This window comes from Staurois parvus, unplaced genomic scaffold (assembly GCF_062004578.1).
Source record: "Staurois parvus isolate SC_StPar_1 unplaced genomic scaffold, SC_StPar_1.0 ptg001045l, whole genome shotgun sequence".
NCBI lineage: Eukaryota > Metazoa > Chordata > Amphibia > Anura > Ranidae > Staurois > Staurois parvus.
In genome coordinates this window covers 6,574,350-6,580,349 of record NW_028318841.1, presented here as the reverse complement: position 1 = coordinate 6,580,349, position 6,000 = coordinate 6,574,350, and positions in this window count along the sequence as shown.

Here is a 6,000-nt window from a genome sequence, read left to right as displayed (position 1 = left end):
AGTCTGCTGCTTTACCCTCACTGTCCAATGACAGGCTGGGGACAGGGAAAGACCTGTAAGTGGTACTTATTTGCTGCAGAAAAAATTCAGGTCTCCAAGGTGTTGGAGCTGCCTGGCAGGGCCATATAAACCTCACAAATAAATGGAAAAAAAATACAAATCCTTTGGTATGTAAATCTGTTCTGGTATATGAATTTAATCTGTGTATTTGGCTATTTGCCTAGAGTTTATCTTTACTGAAAGTTGAACTCTAGTAAACTTAAAAACCCTCCCTGTGTCTTCACTGCAAGGGTTAACTGATCCATTCTATCTAAGAGATTTAGTAAAGCACTTTTACTCACTCGATCCTCTGCTACTGCAGGTTCTTCTGTGCTGCTAGACTGGTTCCTGCAGCCTCTTCCCCCCTATGTCCTAGTGGTCTAAGGTCTTCTGACATTATCAAGACTGATGCAGGAAGCATAGCCCTGCATTGGCTGTGAGGACAGTCAACCTTTGGAGAATGGGGGAGCGCTGTCTGCTGAGAGAGGATCAGATAAGTAAAACTGCTTTACTGTCCCCTAAACATAAATGTATTTATTTCAGGTACTTATATAGCGCTGTCAATTTACACAGCACTTTACACATATATATTGAACATTCACATCAGTCCCTAACCCTCAAAGGGTGTACAATCTAAGGTCCCTAACTTACATTCATATTAGGGCCAATTTAGACAGGATCCAATTAACCTACCAGCATGTCTTTGGAGTGTGTGAGGAAGCCGGAGGAAACCCATGAAAGCACAGGGAGAACATGCAAACTCCATGCAGGAGGTGCCATGGTCGGGAATCGAACCTATTTACTGCAAGGCAGACGTGCTAACCACTAAGCCACTGTGCCGCCCTTATGAGCAGTTAGCCCTTGCATTGCAAGCGTAGCTCTACTGCAAGGGAAGGTTTTTAGGTTTCTTGAAGTTCAGCTTTAATAGACTAATGGAATATTCTACCCAGACATGGCTCTATTGCCTGATATTAGATTAAAGAAGACATTATTCGAGAATATGAGCTGAATACTACATGCGCCTGTTAATTCTATTCACACAAGATCTATAGCTGGCTTTAGACACTGGATGGGGTGGTTGTACATGGAAGCACAATCTGACTTCCATCAGCTATCTGTATTTAGGTTCCTGAGGTTACGTTAGGTAGGTTGTCTTACAAACACCTCTGATGTGGTCATATCAGGGAGAAAATGACAATGTTTAGACACAATAGTTTTCAGGGGTGTGATCATTATCTCCTCCAAGATTCTACTGTAGAGCAGGTACCTTATACATAACAGGCATTTACCTGATCCAGCCAGAAAGGGCCAAAATTGGAGGTTGTAACCTAGTGACTATAGGCCTTACTTTAGTAAGATATCTTAACCCGCTTCTGCACCACCCTATAGCAGAAATACTGCCACAGGGCGGCATGTGTGTGAAAAATCATGTATATAGATGTCATTTTGCAGTTCCAGGTAGGGGGCATGCACACACTGCGCCATTTGCAGCCTCGGCTATCAATCACTGGGTCCCGGCAGGTGATTCCCCGTCAGCACCCGGTGATATCTGTGTATTACCGATGGGGGAGAGACCCATATGTAAACAATACAGATCTCTCCTCTGTCAGCTCCTGCACACTACTTTGTATGGCTCTGCATAGCAGAGCCATACAAAGCAGTGTGCTTACAGTGTAAAGCACACACAGCCCACATAGTAAAACAGCACACAGCTCACAGTTAACCCTTTGATAGCCCCATATATTAACCCCTTCCTGCCCAGTGCCATTAGTACAGTGCCAGTGCTTTTTATTAGCAATGATCAGTGTATTGGTGTCACTGGGGATGTCAGTGACACCAAGTCAGTCCCCTCCAGTGTCAGAATGCTCGCTGCAGTCCCGCTATAAGTTGCTGATCGCTGCCATTACTAGTAAAAAAAATTAAATAAATAAAATTTCAGTATATATACCGCCATTAGTAAATGCTATAACTTTCACGTAAACAAATTAATTGGGATTTTTTTTTAGCAAAGACACATAGCAGAATAAGTTTTAACCTTAACCACTTGCCTACCAGGCACTTATACCCCCTTATTTACCAGGCCAATTTTCATCTTTCAGCGCTGCCGCACTTTGATTGACAATTGCGCGGTCATGCAACATTGTACCCATATGAAATTTTGATCATTTTTTTCTCACAAATAGAGCTTTCTTTTGGTGGTATTTAATCGCCACTGGGCGCTTTACTTTTTGCGCTATAAATTAAAAAAGTGCAAAAAATTGGAAAAAAAAAAAAGTTTCTTTGTTTCTATTATAAAATTTTTCAAACAGGTATTTTTTCTCCTTCACTGATGTGCGTTGATGAGGCAGCACTGATGGGCACTGATAGGTGGCACTGATGGGCACTGATAGGCAGCACTAAAGGGCACTGATAGGCAGTACTAATGAGGTGGCACGGATAGGCGGCACTGATAGACAGCACTAATGAGGTGTCACGGAGAGGCGGCACTAATATGCAGCACTGATAGGCGGCACTGATAGGTGACACTGATGATGGGTACTGATAGACGGCACTGACTGGCACAACCCCTGGGCACTGACTGGTGGCACTGACTGGCAGCACTGCTGGGCTGCACTGGTGGGTGGCACTGGTGGGCAGCACTGGTGAGTGGGCACAGGTGGGTGGCACTGGTGGGCACAGGTGGGTGGGCACAGGTGGGTGGCACTGCTGGGCACAGGTAGGTGGCACTTCTGGGCACAGGTGTGTGACACTGCAGAGTGGCACAGGTGGGTGCACTGCTGGGCACAGGTGGGTGCACTGCTGGGCACAGGTGGGTGAGCTGCTGGGCACAGGTGGGCAGAGCTAGTGGGCGCACTGCTGGGCACAGGTGGGCGGAACTTGCGGGTGGCATTGCTGGGCACCGATCATCAGGGCACTGATCATCAGTGCCCTGATGATCGGTGCCGATCCCCGCTCTGACAACTGCCGGTTCTCGGCAGTACTTACCTCACGATCTGACAGTGTGAGGAAAGTGCAGCCGAGAACCAGCACTTGCATTTCCCTGTGATCAGCGTGTCATTGGACACAGCTGATCACGTGGTAAAAGGCCGGTATGATTGGCCTTTTACCACATCACGTGATCAGCTGTGTCCTTAGGACACAGCGATCACAGAGATCGCCGGGTGCGCGCCCCCTGGGGCGCGCAGGAGAGCGCGTTCTGGGAGGACGTCATATGACGTCCACTCAGAACTGGCCGGCCGCAGTTTAGCCGTCATTCGGCTATCTGCGGTCGGCAACTAGTTAATTTATGATGAAATTTGATTTTTTAAATTTTTTTACTGGACATGTTTAATAGCAAAAAGTCAAAAATATATTTGTTTTTCCAAAATTGTCGTCCTTTTTTTTGCTTATTGCGCAAAAAAATTTAAAACGCACAGGTGATCAAACGCCACAGAAAGAGAGCTCTATTTGTGGGAAAAAAGGATGTACATTTCATTTGGGTGCAGCGTTGCATGACCGCGCAATTGTCAGTTAAAATAACGCAGCACCGTGTCGCAAAAAAATGGCCTGGTCAGGAAGGGGGGTAAATCCTCTGGAGGGCAAGGGGTTAAATTGCAAGAATATTTCTTTGAGCTCTAAAGGATTACTTGATATTCTTAAAAAATCAATAAATACATAAATAAAACTCCAAAACACAAACACCTTTCGGTTTAGATGAGTGGTAACAATTGCAGAGTGCAGAGATCAAGCTTAGAAGTTGTTTCATGCTATCGAAAACTGCTCTCTCTAGTGGTATCTTTAGGTAATGCAGATGGGTGCTGGGCCCTTCATGCAGATTGGAATTACAGATTTATTTAGAACTACCATATCGCTTATTTACATCAAGATCAAATTGTTAGAGAACAGACTAAAAGAGTGTAGACATTTTAGATTTATGCAGCCATTGCGGATTAATCAGAGTTGAAAATCAGCAGTTTTGCTTCCTTCTCTCTAGACTGACTGAAAGAAAGCTGAGTCAGGAGCTCCTAAATCTTTTGCGTCTAAATACTGTAAATCAGGGGTGTCCAACCTTTTGACTTTCCTGGGCCATATTGGAAGAATTGCCTTGAGTCACACACAGAGTACATTAACAATAAGGATAGCTGATGGGCAGAAAAAGTCGGGCAGATCACAAATTAACAAGCACTTATATAAATAATGTACCTATCTGAGCAATATAATTTCATTTTTAAAAAATATTTTTATTATAAAAGTAAAAGAGGGCAAAATAAAACGAGTGTGATATTTTACACTTTTTGATAAACAAACACATCAATATCTGGTTTGATGGATGTAGTAGCAATTCTCAATTAATTCTCAAGGTGCTCATCAGATATTTTGGTTCTAGTTTTGCCCTTCATGTGCTTCATCCTTGAAAAATAGTTGCTCACAAATATAAGTGCTGCTGAAGACTGATGGTATGAATAAGGCGTGATTGTGAAGATGTGAAGAGTGGAGATTTTTCTATGGGAAGATAAAACGTATGAAAATCCAGTAAAGAGATACTGTCAAATTTGTCTTCTTCCGCATGTGTGCGCTAAATGTAAATGCATTTTTACAAAAAATTTCCCCAAAAATCGAAATTTTTAAATAAGTTTACGATTTTGTATTGGGCCACATTTATAGCTGTCTTGGGCTGCATGTGGCCCATTGGTGCAGGTTGGACACCCTTGCTGTAAATAATGATCTAAAGGTCTGAACTCAAAGTGAATTTCATTTACCACCGTAACTGGTTAAGAGAGAATATCACCCAAAATAGAGTAGCTTTGAAAAGGGTTCATTTAATCTCTTCAAGCAAGTGAATAGAATAGAGATCCACCTTTCATTTTGTTGCAGATGATGTATGGGATTAAAGTGGTTCTAAAGCCAGAAGACTTTTTTTGTACAGGAATTTTTTAAAATAGCAAACATGTCAAACTTACCTGCTCTGTGTAATAGTTTTGTACTGACCATCCCTGATCCTCCTCTCCTCTGGTCTTCTTCCTGCACGCTTTGCCCCTCCCCCCTGCTGGGCACCCCCATTACAAGCTGCTTGCTTTGGGGTCACTAGTGTGTGCTATATCCCAAGCCCTGCTCTCTTTGTCCATAAGACACAGAAAGTGTGATCCAGCCCAGCCCCCCAACTTCCTCAGTGTGCATCTATTGACACACAGTGCTGCTCAGCCCTACCCCCTGCTTCCTCCTCACAGCATTTGATTGACAGCAGCAATGCCAATGACTCCCCCTGCTGTGTCTGAGGCAATGAGGAGGGAGAGACCCGGGAGAGCCACTACTCTCGAACACAGCCCTGGATTGAGATTGGGCTCAGGTAAGTATTGAAGGAGGACTAGAGCTGCATTCTGAAGATTTTTTACCTTCATGCATAAAAGCCCCCTCCAGTTATTTACCTGAGTCCTGGATTGATCCAGTGCTCTCTCTCTTTTCCCTCAGACAGGATCAGAGACAACAGTGGAAGCTATTGGCTGCTGCTGCTGTTAGGCAAATGCTGTGAGAAGGAAGCAAGAGACAGAGCAGAGCAGCGTTGTGTGTGTCATGTCAATAGATGCACACTGCCCGACTCAGGAGCAAGCCCACAGGTGTGCCACTATAGGAAGCGGTTTCTTATGGTGGCGTACCGAGAGGAGGAGAAGCCGAGAGTGGCAGTGGGAGACCCTAGAAGAGGAGGTTCAGGAGGCTTTATGCAATATCATTGCACAGAGCAGGTAGGTATAACATGTTTGTTATTTAAAAAAATATATATATTCCTTTACAATCTCTTTAAGAAACAAAATTACTTACCACCTCTGTAACAAAAACCACACTTTATTTGATTAGGACTTTAAATTTCACTTTCATTTCTTTTAATATGTTCTGTTTCCCAGGTGACAAGGTACATGTAGTACTCAGGGCCAGTGCTAGACTATTTTGCACCCTAGACAAGATGGCAAGACAAGCTACTTGTGC